The sequence below is a fragment of the Suricata suricatta genome, chromosome 10 (assembly GCF_006229205.1).
Source record: "Suricata suricatta isolate VVHF042 chromosome 10, meerkat_22Aug2017_6uvM2_HiC, whole genome shotgun sequence".
Taxonomy (NCBI): domain Eukaryota; kingdom Metazoa; phylum Chordata; class Mammalia; order Carnivora; family Herpestidae; genus Suricata; species Suricata suricatta.
Window position 1 is genome coordinate 130,843,304 of NC_043709.1, and position 17,753 is coordinate 130,861,056.

Below are 17,753 nucleotides of genomic sequence, written 5' to 3' on the forward strand. Positions count from 1 at the left end.
GCCCTAGATCTCCTTACTGTAAGATAATAATGGTAAAAGAAGAGCGTTTCTATTTTCTGTCCTGTGAATGAGCACTTGAAAATTCTAGTAATGCATCATGCCATATTCTCGTTCATACTCTAAATATTTAGAAATTCGTTTTTTAATAATACTTTGTTTCTTTGTGTCATAAAGAAATGAGCAAGAACTTCCAACTTTTTTTTTTTAACTTCTGTTGACAGTTCTGGGCTAAGAAGTTGCCTACCTATTTTACTCAATGCTTTTGTAATAATGAGAATTTAATTATGTGAAATACATTCAAATACCAAAGAGAAAAACCACTCCTAGGTACCCAGGATCCTTCTACCACTACCTCAATCCCCACTGATGGTCCCCAAAGTTACAAACTCAAGTATCTTTTTAAAAATTTACAAATATGACTATTAATTACTACTCCTAAAGACTCTTGGAGACTGACAATTTTCTCACTTATTCCGTAAGATTCTCAACTAAATTTGTGGTTATAAGGAGGGACAAGTAATAAGTTATAAAGTAAAACTATTTTTAAAAACCCAAAAAGAGGAAAAAGAGAAATCCTTATCTACTAACGGAAAAGTACATTCCAAAAAGTGGCGAGTTTTTTACTCTCCTTCGTGGAGAACATTTTCATTTCATCCTCTTAAGAGAGCAACTAGTTACAAACTTGGTGTCAAAAGCAAACAAATTTTGTTAGAGTAACAGGAAAAAATAAACATCAGAAATAGAATCTCCATTTAAAGGGGAAAAAAAGGTAGTGAGCAGATAGGAAAGTGAGCAATTTGGGTAAAGGAAGTTCAAAGACAGATCTGGAAATCAGGATGACAGTTTTATTTAGATTCGCTAAAGATAAAGGAAGCAAATCAAAGTTAAAGTGATGGGTTTGGCCCCGTCCCATTTCCAGCACAAGAAAAAGGCCCAGAGGAAGAATCCTGCATTTCCCAAAGTGTAAGCACTGTCTTAGGGGAAGTGAAAAGCCTCGATGGTTTCAGGAAAACAACAGATTTTGACCCAAAAATTAAGAAAATAACCAAATAAGTTTTAAGACGTTTAGGGCAATACGTTGGTATTTTCAAATAAACTCAGTAAAAGCAAATACGCAGAGACCTAACAACCGGCACTCAGCTCTGACCATACGGATATGCCGGACTGCCTATTCCCTCCTCTCTCCTGTGGGGGCCATAAAATAATTTCTAGTGACTTCGACAGCTCCTGAGATGATAAACAAGTTGTCCTTTCAGATTTCATTGTTACAAAACTGACAGGAAAAGTTTCAGAAAACAGTTCAAACTAAAATACCCGCACACGGCCCATTTCATTCCAATTTAAAATGCCTCCTCACAACAGTTCATTATTACATTTGGAGGTCACAAAGTCCACAGTCAAAAACGGAGGTCCCACACATCAGGCTAACGTTTTGTTTTCAGGTGACCATTTGTTTAAATTAAAACCGAAAACGAAAACAAAAAACATCCACTGTACATTTTTAAAGAAAATTAACCCTAAGCAAAGTCTCTTCTTTTCTTACTAGATGCTTCTATTTTATGACTCTTCAAGAACAAAGGAAAAACAGAAAAATAACTGCATAAACTAATTTATATGCATGTAACATTTTTCTTTTGGTCATTAGGTGTCTCCCTTTATTATACAGAAGAGGCAAACCATAAGCAAGAAGGGAAAACAAACTTTCTTTGTGTGCAAAATAAATTTTACAGTTTAACAGTAACAGGAGATTGTAATCACTTGGGAGTCTGATTTTTGGCAGTCAGTAAGATCAGTCCTGTGTGGAGAAAATGATACTTTTAAATTTGTTTGCTTTTGACACCAAGTTTGTAACTAGTTGCTCTCTTAAGAGGATGAAATGAAAATGTTCTCCACGAAGGAGAGTAAAAAACTCGCCACTTTTTGGAATGTACTTTTCCGTTAGTAGATAAGGATTTCTCTTTTTCCTCTTTTGTTTTGAGTACTTAGACGCCAGACATTGGGGGGAAATTCACTAGACCGGGCAGATTTAGAAGGACCACTGTTCTATCCTTAAAGCTCCAACTTTCTTAAAATCGCAGGACGCAGGACGACCACCACACAAAGATACCTTGTGAAGAGACGGTCAACCAGGATTTCCAGCCCCTGGGCGCCGAGAAATAGCGGAGTAGGTGAAACAGAGACCAGTGAACGTAAGGCTGCGATACTGTCCTTTACAAGAACTTTCAAAGAAAATGGTTACAGTTTCCAGAAACAGTGCCGATGTTTATATTGCCTTTGATTTAAAGGGTGAAGTAAATAAACAATGTCTGACGGACGGAGGCGAGGCAGAAAACCAGGGCGGTCCCGGGTGGCGCGGCGCAGTGCTGCGGGCACTGCCATGTAAACAGCGCCTAACGGCAGCGTGAAGGCTGGCTGCAGTCTCCTTATTTCAATTCACGGCCACGAGAAGCAAGCCTCATTTAAAACAAGGAAAACCTACAACCCTGTACATTTCAGCCAGCGTCCAAGGAAAACCAGGGCGATTTGGGACCTTCACAAGCGGAAGCAGAAGGAGGCACAGGTAATTCCGAACGTAAACCCCTCAGCGCTAGAGAGGCTGGCTTTCTAACTGCACTCCTGACGGAGGAGGACAAGAAGCAAAACGCAATACATAATTCCTCCCATCTAAGTGTTCTGAACAGTTACGTGTACCTGTAGGTAAGTAATCTGCACAGACAACTTTTCCATGTCATCTGCACCTACAGAGAAAATGAATTCAATCAATATTTCTAATCCTGTGGTCATGCTTCCCACAGAAAACTAACTGAAAAAAAAATTAAGACAAAACATAGCCTTTTAGCGCCTGTGTTTTTGAATACATTCATGAATGTATAAGCCACTGAAGTAGGCCTCTGAGTAAAAAAAAAAATAAAAAAGGAAAATCCTTCTTGTCCTTACACAGAGCTTACTTATATATTTAGTTTAGAACCAAAATTCTAAAATGACGAAATACCATTATCTCTTGATAAGTGGAAGAGGTCTTTTTGCCACTACTGTACCCCCAACCAAGGAAGCAGAAATCTGATTTATTCAGGAAGGCCCATAGGTAAGATATATAAACCTTCCTAAAAATGATTACTAGCAAATTCAAGTTATACTTGTAATTTACGAGTGCCTTAAAATACTTATTCTTTTGTCTTTCTTTTCCTTAAAAGAATTAGCCTCTGAAACTTCATCAGCACAAGTTTAAATCTAGAACAATTTAGCTTTCTAAAAATGTTACTTTAATCTGTTCCTAAGTTTCTTTTCTTTAAAATGTCCGTGAAATTAACTGCACTCCTGGGCTCCATACGAATAAATAAACACCATATAAGAGGCATATTTTATGACAAGCGCCCAGCTTTAAAAATTCATTAAGAGCTTGGCAGTAATATTTTCAGTGCATTTTACTATTACCTATTGATTCTAATGCACTTGACTTATCTGCAGAGATAAAACTTGTCCTGACCTTGCTGAATACAAATGGCCTAGGCTAAACCTGGGAGGGCCCTCTGGGGAGAACCGGGCCGTCATCACTACCGAGATGACAGAGGGACCTGTAAGTACTCAGTACGAATGCTTCAACAAAACGAAAACTTGTTTATTCCCACTTGGGCAACAGGAAATGGGAAAACAAGAGTTTTATATTTGTGGATAAACAGCATTAAGTTTTTCTCCCATTGGCGCAGGATTTTAGTTTCCTGACGAGAACCTGGGACCATTTCTAGCGTATTCTTCTGATACTGGGCTGCTACCTCAAAGCACCTGGCCCCATCTCTCTCCTGAGACACGGAAAGCACAGGAGCGTGAGACCACCACTATGAGGAAGCAAAAACACCAGAATGTCTTCCTTTGGGGACATCTAGAACGCCCAGAGGAACGGAGGGGAAAAAGTGAGAGAGGGCTGTCCTAAGGTGCGCTGAAATTTTCAGCTCACGCTTTAGTCCGACTCCACTAAAATATTCTAAAACTATACCTACAGCGACTCATGCATAAAAGATATTTCTAAATGTTTTTTTTGTTTGTTTTTTGTGTTTTTAATTACACGGTAGCTTCCTTCAACAATCTTACTGCTCTCTCAAATTTTACCCTTACGTTTTTAATGTAGGACTAAGTAAGTCAACGTGAAACTATCTATTCTGCTTTTCAAGGTCTGTGATACACAATGTCAGTGAAAGCAAGCCCTTCATCACCTCTGAAAATAAAGGCCTACTTTGAGATAAACATAATTTCAACAGTCGATTAAGACCCTTAACTAGAGCATTCCATAAAGTTAAAAAAAAAACTTCTTGCAGAAAATGCTAGTTAATTCCCTCATTTCATGTGGCTACCAACTAAGGATTAAAAAATAAACGGTTAAGATTCCTAATTTGTACTAAGATTCTTTAGTACAAATACTAAAGTAGGGAAGCAAATTAGTCTCAGGCATACTCAATTATTACTTAAATTTTTTAAAGTTTCTGAAAATTATAGAGCTAATAATCTGTTATTTGATTTGAAACAGGGTTTCTGTTTGGCTTTCAGCTACTAATGGTGAACCCTGGGATTTATGGATAAATCTCAACTTTATGAATCACACCTCTGACCACTTAAAATTCAGGCTTGGATTTTTCCTCTAACCTCTCTGCCCCCAAACATTTCCCAAGGTAGCCAGGAAATAAATGCACAGTTACTGTCATTTTATATGACATTTCTGTTCCCTTCAGAAAGAGAGATATAACTTTAATCGTGCCTTAATATTCACTATTTTAGTAGTTAAATATCTATATCAATATTGTATGATTTTAAGGAAGCATGAAAAAGAAATTATACAGAGGATTTACTAAGTGGATCCGTGGTTTTTTAAAGCAGTACACTAATGCTGATTCATTTTTAAAAGCCTTGCAAGAATTCGTTGTCCTGTTATTATTCAGGCCCCTGAACACAAGATATTACTATGGCACATTAACTCTGCTATTTCTCAAGATAGAACCAGGAATTTTAAACGTTCCCTATCAAATAATTTGCTCAGAGCACCTAAATGAAACATACTGTAATTTTATATATTTCCATCTACAATATTGCTTAGTGCTTATAAACCACAATACAACTTTCTGTATTTTCATAGGCGACAGTTTTTGGCATTGGCTATAGAAGAGAACAGACTGAAAAAAATAACACCATCCACAAACTCTGCCACAAAGAATAAGGCTCCACTGCTAATTATACAGGAAACTGATTTTAATTACACAGAGAACATTGCTTTAAAAAACACTTTCTAAACTGCAAAGGCAGATGGGGGAGTTAGAGAAGCAACAAAACACTTCCACCGCGTTACAACAGTGCCCTCTACTGGTGAGTGCAGAACTCTGCAGGGAAAAAACGACATTTTACTTAGAAACCAGGAAGAACAAACTTTAATTATGAAAATCTTGCTGCCTTCCTTTAATATAAATAATGAAATCCAACGTGTGTCACTTTAAACGTAAGTCAATATTTAACTTTATATTTGAAAAGCTTCTTCATGAAATTTGTAGTTTTGAAAGAATTAAATTTAAGAACTATCGTTTCCAACTATACAGCGTCTGGCTAAAGACAAACTAGGTCTTTTTAAACGATGAATAAATATTAGAAGTGTTTGGTTAATTCATCAGTAATATTCCTTAATCCACAATTTGAATATTTAGTAATATAAACTAGAATTCCATTCATTAAATGAATTTCATTCCTTAAATTGATTTTTATCTACTTTTCAGCCCATCATGCATATAATGCCACATTGTCAAAATAACAATAGATATTTCAAACCACCTTAGATTCAGAAAAACATTTATTTCTCTTAGCCTGCAAGTATTTCTTTAAACCAGTAAATATTTCTGTAAGAATACCCTTGGTCTCAGCAATAATTAACAATCTATGCTTCACACAATAACAAAATAACCATCATTACTCTTATAATTCCTTTGTTTCTTTTTTTTTTTTAATGTTTTTGACAGAGAGACAGACAGAGCATGAGCAGGGAGGGGCAGAGAGAGGGAGACACAGAATCGGAAGCAGCTCCAGGCATAGAGCCCAACGTGGGGCTCAAACCCACAAACCGTGAGATCACGACCTTGAAGTTGGACGCTTAACTGACTGAGCCCCCCAGGCTCCCCTATAGTTCCTTTGTTTCAAGTAAAAAGTACTACATATGAAAGTCTGACTTACAAGAAATCACAATGTAAGACTTAAAGTTACATATACTTTAAAATGTTACATTGTAAGACAGGAAACTTTCAAAAAGTGAACAAATGAAGTTTAAAAACAACTACATTCAAATGACCTCAACATATTATAATTTTTTTATTTTTTAGCAAAATGAAACTATTCCTTACCCCTAGAACTGTAGAAAATTATACATAGATTGCCTGTCCTTATACATATATTATTTGTATTGTAGATACCTATAATCTTAAGTTTTAGAAATTTATTTTAAAAGTTGTACAAAAATTTCATAACTATATAGGAAACCAATTTGTTTTGTGTTTTTTAAATTTTATTTTGAGAGAGAGAGACAAGAGAAAGCAAGCAAGCGAGTGGGGGAGAGAGGCAGCAGGAGCGTGAGAGAGAGAGAGAGAGAGAGAGAGAGAGAGAGAGAATCTCAAGCAGGCTCCACACCCAGCAAGGGACTGGATGTGGGGCTTAATCCCCCTACCCTGGGATGATGACCTGGGCCCAAATCAGCAGTCGGAAGCTCAACCTACTGAGTCACCCAGGCGCCCGGGAACTAACTAGTTTTACACGCCATAAGCCTCTGAGAGGGGAGGTCCACAATATGGTCTTTCAGTAACTTAAATATGGGGGGAGGGAGAAGGGAGGAGGGAGGGATCAAGGAGCGAGACCCCTTCTTCCACAGAAGGGTCAAGAACAGAGCAGCCACGAGCAGCAACCGCCAGGCTGGAGTGTAGAGTCCGGGTGGGCTGCTGGGAGGTCCAGGGGACAGATTCAGGGCAAGGGAAGGCGGCGGAGCTGGTGCAGCCTGCGGCTCGGGCAGGGCCAGAGCGCTCAGGGAAGGGCCGCGCCGGCGGGACCGGTTACAGTCCCGCTGCTTCCTCACCAGAGACCCGCGGTCCTCACTTAGCCGCTAATTCTCCATCGTATAATATCTTCAGTTAGGAAAGACACTGCACTCAAACTGACCACTGGAAGAGGAGAAACCAAAGCACAGAGGATCACATTAGAAGTAAAAATGGATCTGAAGACGGTTTCTTTACAGGACACAAGGTCCTAAAAAAGTCAGAACCGACTCTGATATAGAAGCGGTTCCAAAGCCTAACAATGACCGCTAGGAGCTACGGAGTACAAGAAGGAAGGATTCCAATGATCGATCCTCCTGGGATCAGAGTTTTATTTCCTGATTCCATTAGTCTTATGATTTCCTAATAACTAATCTAACACGTAGTAGGAAAGAAGAAAAATCCTTAGGGCAAGCTGTTTATTTTTTCCTGATAGCTATCTTACTATTTGTATAATATTACAGATCATCTGTCATTTCTCTTCACGATCTTAAAAGAAAAAGAAGATGCTCACCTGAAACCCTTAAATTTAAACATTCATCAGGTAGAATCAGATGCAGTCCACGAAGAATTTAAATGCCTAAAAATTGTTTCTTTCCTGGGCTAATCAAAACTCAGGAGTCAGGCCTGACAGAATGGGCCAATGATAAAAAAGAGGCAGGTCACCACGGGAAAACAGCAAACAGTTCATGAACTAGTGGCCATGGAAAGCATGGGAACTATAGCCGTTCTTCGCCAGTCTGCCAAAATAAAAAATAAGACCCCCCTTGGATGCAAGGATTGGGAAAGAGGTGATCTCGTACCAGTGAGAGAATGCGCTAGTAAGGACCCTTCTGGGGGGCAATCTGGAAAAGGAATCCCTCAAAGTACCTTAAAAAGGTGGCAACCACCCTTTAATTCATCCAGCAATTCTACAACTAAGGATTTCTTTCAAGGAAAGCATTAGAAAAAAACAGATATGTGACCAAGGATGTCCATGAATGGACCATTAAAATCGCGCAGACTTGAAACAACCTTTCCAAGAGTTACAAGCAGAAGCAGGGGAATGAGTCACGGCACGCCTACAGAAAGCAATCTTAGCTGCTTGCGGCAGACACAGGGAGAGACGTTCATCACGGAACGAGAGGGAGGGAAACCACATCTGAACATACATGTGCGGTGCGATGTCAGCTCAGAAAAAAGGAACCAACAAGAACGACTCACGCAGACACAGACCCAGGAGAGAGATCACGGAGGACACACCCCACGGCGTGGTGAGGTTACTGAGGGATGTCTTTCTTTGATCGTATATAAATTTTCAATTTTTTTTTTCTAAAATTAGTATCTGTCTTATGTGATAAGAGTGTTTGTTTTTAAGATAGGAGTCAGACCTGAGAGCAGAGTGTGAAACCTTCGGAGGCACAGACAGAATAGGGGACGGCTGCATGTGAACAACTCTGAGTTCCAATCTCGGAAGGACCTTTCCAGAAGATGTTGTGCTATTATGGTTAAAGGCATGAAGTCTGGAGTCAGATCTTCTTGGGTTTAAGTCCTGCCTCTGCACTGGCTAGCCATGTGGCCTTTGGAAATTTTCTTAAAGTTCTCTAAGTGGGTGTTTCATCTGAAAAATGGGGGTATTAATACTTGCCCTAGAGGTTATGAGTAAAACAAAGGACAAAAGTATAACAATTGTTGTGTTACTTATAGGACAGAACCTTCTAGGTTCCTGAGGGCAGAGCGCTGAGACTGCCCAGATCATCAGTTCAGCTTTCCCGTGACCCTGTGACGGTTGACCCTTTATTACGTAGGCTCTGTATCCACGGAAAGTGAGACTCATCTAATAAAACACGGCCACTAAAGAGTCGCTTCAGAATTTGAACCCAAGACCGTGGCGTGCCTCTGCAGCTCGAGGTTTCAGCCACGATGTCCTGCGCACCCCCCCAGCCCTAAATGGTCCCCATAGTTGTGCCACGGCGGCTCCTGTCACCGCTGCTGCATGACAGGCGATGTTCTAGCCTTCTTCTTTTGGAACGTTTCGCTTGTCAGCAGAATAAAAATCTAACTTGTCGCTGTGGCTACGGATACACCCATGTCCCCTCCTGTGACAAGCTGTGCAGGCCTGCCTCCCTCCCCGCCTCCATGTTCCAAAGCCACACCGAGTGAGTAGGGGCCTGCCCCCGAGTCCGGGCCGGGCGTCCAGGGACAGTGAAACACAAACCGCCATCCGGGCTAATGCGGAGCCAGAGTGTTTTTTAAATGAGCACGGAAATACTTGTTTTTGCGCTTCAACTGAAACACTGCACTTCCGGGGGCCTCCGGGTCAGCAGGACAATTCTAGGAGAAGGCCGTGACCAAGGACTAACGCTTTAAAACATAAAACATCTTTTAAGTGTATGCTTGAAACCACACCTTTAAAAGCCACTTTCTTCCGTTTGGAAGTCTGACTCCAGACTTCATGCCTTTAACCATAAGAGCACAGCATCTTCTGGAAAGGTCCTTCCGAGATTGGAACTCAGAGTTGTACTGTCTATTGATCTAAAATCTAATTTATCTTTACATTTGGAGACGCCACTTCAGGTAGATTAGACTTTAGAGTGCACCATGAAAACAGATGAATAAACCTCCTCCGGTCCTCAGTCTGAGCGTTCACCTGAGGCTCGGGACACTGCGAGGTTTTCTCAAAACTCGCTTCTCACTGGGCTTTCTCGATTCTCCTTCGACTCATCTGTCACCTTCAGCCTCTCCTGGAGCTCCGCTTTCTTTCTAATAACTTCAAGTCTTCGATGTTTCCTACTGCAGTTGGAAGAAAATCCTCCCTCTCCTCCCTGAGCACCAGGTGAGACCCCTCGTGCCTCGCGCCCTTCTCAGGCGGTTCCAGGCGGACTGGCCTGACTTCCGTTTCTGGCAAACGTCATGTTCACGCTCGGCTCACAGCTCAGCTCACCGGCCCGCCCACACCGCGCTCTTCTTCCCTCATCACGACCCGCCCTGTGCTCACGGACACGTCCGCCTAGACGCTCCTAGACGTCCGTCCTGCAGGAGCTCTCCCCGGAGTCCCACGGTCGTCACCACCACAGCCCTCCGTTCTAACCCCGTCCACACTCACAGGCTGCTTCCTCTCCCGTCTCCGGTGCCCATCAGCCCGCACGAGGATGCAGGTGCCCGAGCAGGACGCGGCCTGTCTGTTCACTGCTGCCTCTGCGGCGTCGAGAAGACAGCGCCGGGACGGGGTGTACATCTGGTAACAGAACTCAGCTTAACGTTTCAAATTCACTGATCACTATGTAACATGTGTGTGCTGAAGGGACTGAGAAAATACGGAAAATCATTTTTTAAATTACTTCACATTCCAAGAAAACTGCTGTGAAGAATCTGACACATCCATCCCTAAGGTGACTTGAAAGTTCTTGACCATGAATAGTGGGCAGCGATAGGCTTTGGGAGTGGGTAAGAAAGCAAGGTGCCAAATGGTGAAGCTCCAATTTGTGTAGCAAATGCGGGGGGAGTAAGTACCGTCCGGGCTGCTTTCATCTGCAGGAACAGCCTCCAGCAGAATCAGGAGAGGAGGCACCTGCCGGGCGCGGGAGGAGGAAAGACACGGGAAAATGTCTCAATCTACATCTGTTGTGTCGATTGGATTCTCGAGTGAAGTAACAGTACCGCCCAGTCAAGACACACACCAACCTCTCTCCTCTCTCCCGCTTGCCTGAATCAACCGCACCCCGACGGCCACCTTCCCCACACCTACATCCAGACTGCCAGGTCCGCGCAACTCCGCCGCCACTCTGCGTGCTGCCTGGTCCCTGCCTTTTCCCCCTTCCCCGCACCCGACCGCACCCCCACTGACCGCTCCCCACCCGCACTGTCTCGGAGCCCCCCAGCACCTCCCCAAATCCACCCCGGCAACGGACGGATGTCTTCTCAAACACCGTCTTCCTACACACATTTGGTCAACAGATTTCCAACAAAGGAGTCAAGGCAAGTCAACAAAGATCGCTTGCTTTTCAGCGAACGGAGTGGGCACAGTTGGACATCCACGTGCAACAAAAACACCCACGAGAAGCTCAGCCTACACTTAGAGCACACACGAGGATGAGCTCAGAGCGGGTCGCGGCCCTAAGTGTCCTACAGCGACGGAACTTCTAGGAGGAGACCTATGAAGAAGTCTGCGGGGTGTTGCAGTAGGCAAGGATTTCTTGGGACACAAAAAGTACAAATAATAACAATAAAAAAGAGAATAACTTCATCAACATGTAAAATGTCTGTTCCCTGAAAGACACTGTGAATAAAATGAAAAGACAAAACACGGGCTTAGAGGAAGTATTTGCAGAGCACATATATGATAAAGGACTTGGAATTTTGACAGCTCAATAAGAAAAAATCCAAACAAGCCACATGACTGGACACTCCTCCTGGACATTGACCCAGGAGAGATGAAACACGTGCCTACACAAAGACCCACACGAGTTACATAAAATTCTATCACAACTGCCAGAAACTCTTTGAAAAATGTCCAGCATGGGCGCCTGGGTGGCTCAGTCGGTTAAGCGTCCGGCTTCAGCTCAGGTCATGATTTCACAGTTCGTGGGTTCGAGCCCCGCGTCGGGCTCTGTGCTGACAGCTCAGAGCCTGGAGCCTGCTTCGGATTCTGTGTCTCCCTCTCTCTCTGACCCACCCCTGCCCACGCTGTCTCTCTCTGTCTCTCAAAAATAAATAAAAACCCAAAAAAATTAAAAATAAAAATAAAAAATGACCATCAGCATGTGAATGGATAAACAGGCTGTGGCATATTCGTGTTATGGGAATACAACTCAGCAGTGAAAATTCGTGACCACTGGTTCATACTACATGCGTGAATCTCAAACACCACAGTTAGGCTAAGGAGAAGAAGACAGACTCAAAGGGTTACACACCGAATTATTCCTTTTATGATGTTCTAGAAAAGGCAAAATCACAGGGACAGAACAGATCAGTGGTGGCTGGGGAAGAAGGGGAAGGAGAGGAGGAAATCGAATAGAAAGAGGCACAAGAAACATGGGGATGATTCACGCCTTTAAAAAGTATCTTGAAAATTCTGGGAAAATACAGTAGTGGTGGCATGAGCTGTGGGTCTTTCTAAGGCTTCATGTGAAAACAGCAGAACAATGAGACCGCAACGTTGGAAACCCAGAGTCTTTACCACAAACTGAGGGGCAAGGTGTCCTCAACAAGTTGAAAACACAAGCAGATGTGGACACACAACCAAGAGACATCTACCTGCAGCACGTTATGGAAAAGTGGGGGAGCGCAGCAGACCCTGTGGCCTCATCAGAGAACAGAAGGACCCCCGGTAATCCACAGGCTTTCACTGCAAAGTGCGGGGGCCACTCTGAGACCCGGGGCTGACGCCATAGGGATTGTGGCCATTCCAGACCAGAGGGTCCTCGCGCTAGGGACAGTCTGAAGGGTGACGCCCGGCCTCTGTGGACCCTCAGAGTAGACCTGCCGGGCACCCTCTCAGAACAGGGCCCCACGATAAGCAGAACCTCCAGGCATGGGACTCCCGCTCAAGCAGAGCATGGGCCCAGAGAGCACAGAGAGCGGGCAAGGGGCACCCTGCCAGCTAACCTCAGAAGCCAAACTGCCAGAGTCCCTAACACTACACGCGGACACCCAAAGGGGGAGCTCTGGCAAGCCAGAAACGCCAGCTGAGCCCAGTCTTCTTCCAAGAGTTCAAGAAAACTAGCCTACACAAAAATAAGCATCAGAAAAGTTGTATCAAGGTCAAAACCCAAACAAAGTGACTGTATGAAACAAGAAGAAGCAGATTAACAACCCTTCAAAAATGGAAGCAAAAGTCCAACACTGAAAAGACATACCGAAAAAACAGAAACGTGTTCACCACTGAAACAAACTATTTCAAAACAAGCGAAGGAACATTTTAAAAATTAGATAAGTTATGAAAAGTAACACCAGCATTAGAAAAACCCAGAAATGAGATGATAAAAACAAAATAATTAGAATTTTTTTAAAAAAGTATTTCAGAAACAAAGACTAAACTAGAAAAAAACCCAAAAGTCAAATAACACAATAATGCCTGAAGGGAAAGAGAACAGGTGAAAAGGAAATCGTGAACATCAAAATGAAAGGATTAGGAAGAATTAAGGAGGAAAGAATCTTGATGAAAGGCAAACTAAAAGCCCTGACGTACGGCTAACAGAAGTCCTGAAAAAGGAAATCAAAGTCAAGGAACAGAACGGCACTAAGGGGATACCTTAAGAAAATTTTCTCCAGAAGACTAAATTCACAGTGAAAGGGGACACCATGTACCTGAGGCTATTAACCCAGAACAACAAGTGCCAAGATACTCTGTTAGAATCGATAGGCTCTTTAGAGAAGGAAAAGAAAAAAATCCTTTGGGCATCTAAACAAAAAGAACAAGTGATTCCCAAGGGAGGGAAGAGACCCAGAAATGACAGCTTCAGCTGACGGCAACGAGCAGGCCAGCAACCAGACTGAGGCTCCAAAATGCCACTTCCCAAAAGAAGAATGAGTGTTTGGAGCTCAGTTTCCAGGAACGGCAGAAGGTGCACAGGTCAGACCAAGCCTTCCCCGGATAACAGTTAGGAACTCTGGGCAAAATATTAAAGGCAATTATCAGAAGGCACTGGAGAGCGACTGTGAAGGGGTGTCATGGCCTGGAAACAGGGAGAGGCACTGAGTGGCCTCCTGGCCCCCCAGCTCTCTGCTGAGGGCAGGCCCCAGGGTGTGGCTGGTGAGAGGGCTGGCCCTCAGGAGCCTGTGGTGTCACCAGCGGGAGGCACCAGAGGCAGGGCCTGGATGGAGTTCTGATAACTGGGCAGTGAGGCAAGAATCCTACAAAGGAGAGAGCCGCAGAGGGGGGGCCCCACTGCTTACAAATCCTGCCCAAACTGCTGACCGCAGACCTGTATGTGTGCAGGGCAGGCCCCAAGCAGATAATGATAACGACAATGACACAAAACACAAAACACAAAACTAAACACTTAGCCAAGTGAGTTGGAAATTTACGTCCACACAAAAATCTGCACACGGACATTCATGGCAGCTTTAGTTACAATTGTCCAAATTTGGAGGCAACAAAGAGGTCCTTCAGTAGGTGAATGGACAAGTGAACTGTGGTCCATCCAGGCAACGACTATTACTCGGTCCTAAAAAGGAATGAACTGTTGAACGATGAAAAGACACGGAAGAATCCTAAATGGATATTACTTCGTGTAAGAAGCCAACCTGAAAGACCAAATCCCATGGGATCCCAGCTCTGTAACATTCTGGAGAAGGCACAACTATGAAGACGCCAAGAGTCAGGAGAAAGGGGCTGGTTAGGAGAGCGAGGGGATGAACGGGGGGCACAGAGGGTTTTAGGCTGGCGGGTCCACCCTGCAGGGCGCTGTGACAGCATTACACGTGCCGTGTACTGTCAGCCGCCTATCAAATCCCGCAGGGTACACAACTCCATGAATCAACCCCAACGTTAACTACGGATTTGGGGTAATAATGATGTGTCGTACAGGTTCACTAACTGTAACAAATGTATCCCTCTGGCTTGGGTTATTGATTGTGGGGGGCTGTGCATGTGGTGGCGGGGGTATACGGGAACTCTGAACACCATATTTTCTGATGAATTTTGACGTGAACATAAAACTGTTCCAAAAAATAAAGCCTATGTTTTGAAAGCCATGTAAAACAGCATCAAAGATGTGAAATACTTATGGGGAAGGTTACAAAATATATATGAGCTGTACACAGGAAACTATTGCTGAGAACAATTAAAGACCTAAACAGGGGCACCTGGGGGGCTCAGTGGTTTAAGCGGCCAACTTTGGTTCAGGTCATGATCTCACGGTTCGTGGATTCAAGCCCCATATCGGGCTCTGTGCTGACAGCTCAGAGCCTGGAGCCTGGTTCAGATTCTGTGTCTCCCTTGATCTCGGCCCCTCCCCCACTCATGCTCTGTCTCTCTCGATCTCAATAATAAACATAAAAAAAGATTTTAAAAAGGACCTAAATAAATGTAGATATTCCATGTTCACTGATTGGAAGGCTCAACAGTATTACAATGTCATTCTCTCCAAACTGGTCTATAAATTCAGTGCAGTCTCCATATAGTCTTCCTTATAGAAACCGACAGGTTGATTCTAAACTTTATACGGAAATGCAAATGATCTATTGACAAGAACTTACCTAAAAGCTCAGAAATGCTCTCCTACTTGGAAGCTAAGAAGTCAGTTGCCAGAGCTTCATGGATTCTGGTAGAAGACATGACTCCTGATTCACATAAAGAATGGCCTTCTACTCAGAGCCCTTCAACTCCTGGGTATTTGTCCAAGAAAAATGAAAATATAAATGTTCATAGCAGTTTTACTTGAAATAGTCCCAAGAGAGGAAACAAGCCAATTGCCCATGAGTAAGGGAATAGGTAAACAAATTGTGATACATCCAGATCATGGAATACTACTCAGCAATAAAAATAAATATGGGTATTTGTGACAACATGAATGAACTACAAAATAATTATGCTAAATGAAACAAGTCAGACAGAAAAACAGTATATACTATAATTTCATTTATGTAAGATTCCAGAAAACGCAAGATAATCTATAGCAACAGAAAGCAGGTCAGTGGTTGCCTGGAAAGGGCCTTAGGTAGGCGGGAAGAGGGAAGGATTACAAAGGACTTGTGCAAACCTTTAAGGGTGATGGACATATTCATTATTTTAACCGTGACAATGATTTCACAAGTATACACACATGTCAAAACTTATCAGATTGTATAGTTTAAACATGTGGGGCTTGCTGTATATCAATTACACCTCAATTAAGCAAGAAAAGAAATTTAAGACAACAGTACATGAAAAAACAATCAAACACTACACAGATTGCAGCAGCTGCCCAACATATGAAAGGCACAGTTTGGAGTCTGGATTGAGCCAAATTAATTTCCTGCTGAAACAAAAAATCAACACTCTTCAGAGGAATATAATAGAACCCACAGTGTCTATAAACTGTCATTCACAATATCAAGACCATAATGAAAAACTATTAGACATATGAAGAAACAGGAAAATCTGATCCATACTCAAAGAAAAGGCAATCAATCAACTGAGATCAACCGTAAGAACCCGTCACAACTTGACATATCAGACAGCAAGGAATCTATCAGAGGCTAGGAAGACCAAGTCAAAAGGAATAAGGAACAAATGTTAAGAGGCTTCTGCTAGCAAAAGACTGGGCAACTGGGCTCTGACAAGGATAAGAACTGAAATGGATTCAAATCCATTATATATGCTAAAGTCAATGAGTCACCTGAAAACTGAATATACTATATAAAATAACTCAAGCATTTATCCTGCTTGTTTTATATAAACTATCCTACTGGGTAACCAAACAGTTCCTGAGGGGAAATGTCTCCTTATAAAGTCATTTTAATGTGTAATCAAAAGTCAGTGTACAAGTTACTTTTGGAGGGAGGAATATGCTGATTGGGAAGAGAAAAAATAACCTAATAGGTCATTTCAATTTCCCAGTTAATTTCTCTCAAACTGCTCTCAAAATAGGTATGGAGAACCTTTCCAATTTAAAAACATCAGCACTGGCCATGCCCTATCTGGAATGTGGAAATTTGAGTGCTTAATCGGAACAAAACCTTTCCAAAGACAAAAACATGCACCTGGCTGCAGGAGTCCACTACTGACCTAACGGTGTACATGGCTTCCATAGGACTGCTAACTGATTCCAAAACAGTTCCACCACAAAGTTTATGAAGACAGTTCCCTAAGCAAGGTAAGATTTAAACCAAAGCTTATTAAATTCATATACACAAATTATACATATACATTATATATATACATTATATACATAATATATATGTATACATAATACATACTATATACATAATGTTCCCAGAATTGTAGAAACTAAGGTTGATAGGGATTGCTGATCAAATCTAATCCAGTATTTAAATTCCTTGAGTTTTTACGTATCTCTTGACTGCTTCCTATACAACTCCCAGCCCGTAAAAAATGTGCCGTTGATGGCACGTGACCTCTTCCCAGCCCGTTCCTGAGGTACCCAATCTACCTCAGTTCCGCACTGCCCTTTGCAAGTCTCTGTAAGTTATTTCATGGCCCACCAGGGCCAAGGGAAATGTCTGTTCCATCCCTCCAGTAATTAGATGCAAACAACTTCGCACTTCTGTCCTAACGACCCGAGAACTACTTAAATTAACATGTCTACACTTTTCTTAATAACTGGCTTTTTGGCTCAGACCATGCGGTTACCTACTAACAGGACGTGTGCACCTGCTGGCACCGCACAACTTCTCCAACCTCGCACCCGGGCTGGACGCACGCATCATCTCCTGTTCCAGGGGTTCACATGGTTCTTGCCTTTTAATCACAGCGACCACTAAAATCCAGTTTTGTAAATATAAGATGATGTCCTCAAAACAGACTTAGTGTGATCTAATGTTAAAGCTATAAACTACCTTGAGCTGGTATCTGAATTGTCTGGAAGATGTTAAGTCCGGCGTTTTCTGCTGGAAATTCCAAATATCCTCAGGCACCCGCGTCAGTTCTCTGGGTCCCCTCAGATTGCCCCAGCATGGCTGGGCCACCGTGCACTTGCTCTTACTGGTTATTAAGTGATTCTACAAACTACCATGTTTTTAGCTAATAATGTCCACAGTGAACTTGCTCTCACTAGT

At 42.6% G+C, this 17,753-nt stretch overlaps 1 protein-coding gene and 1 long non-coding RNA gene across 3 annotated transcripts in view; one reads left to right on the forward strand and one right to left on the reverse strand.

Moving 5' to 3' along the window:
• TAF3 (TATA-box binding protein associated factor 3) overlaps window positions 1–17,753 on the reverse strand; it is a 150,360-nt gene that overhangs the window by 102,286 nt on the left and 30,321 nt on the right. The window lies entirely within an intron of this gene.
• On the forward strand, window positions 2,385–17,486 carry LOC115304827. Of its 2 annotated transcripts, XR_003914629.1 has the most exons (4): window positions 2,385–2,697; window positions 3,469–3,577; window positions 16,606–16,831; window positions 17,316–17,486. It is a non-coding gene; the product is annotated as an uncharacterized LOC115304827 (long non-coding RNA). The 2 variants fall into 2 exon arrangements; XR_003914630.1 differs by lacking the exon at window positions 3,469–3,577 and having other exon boundaries at window positions 2,385–2,560.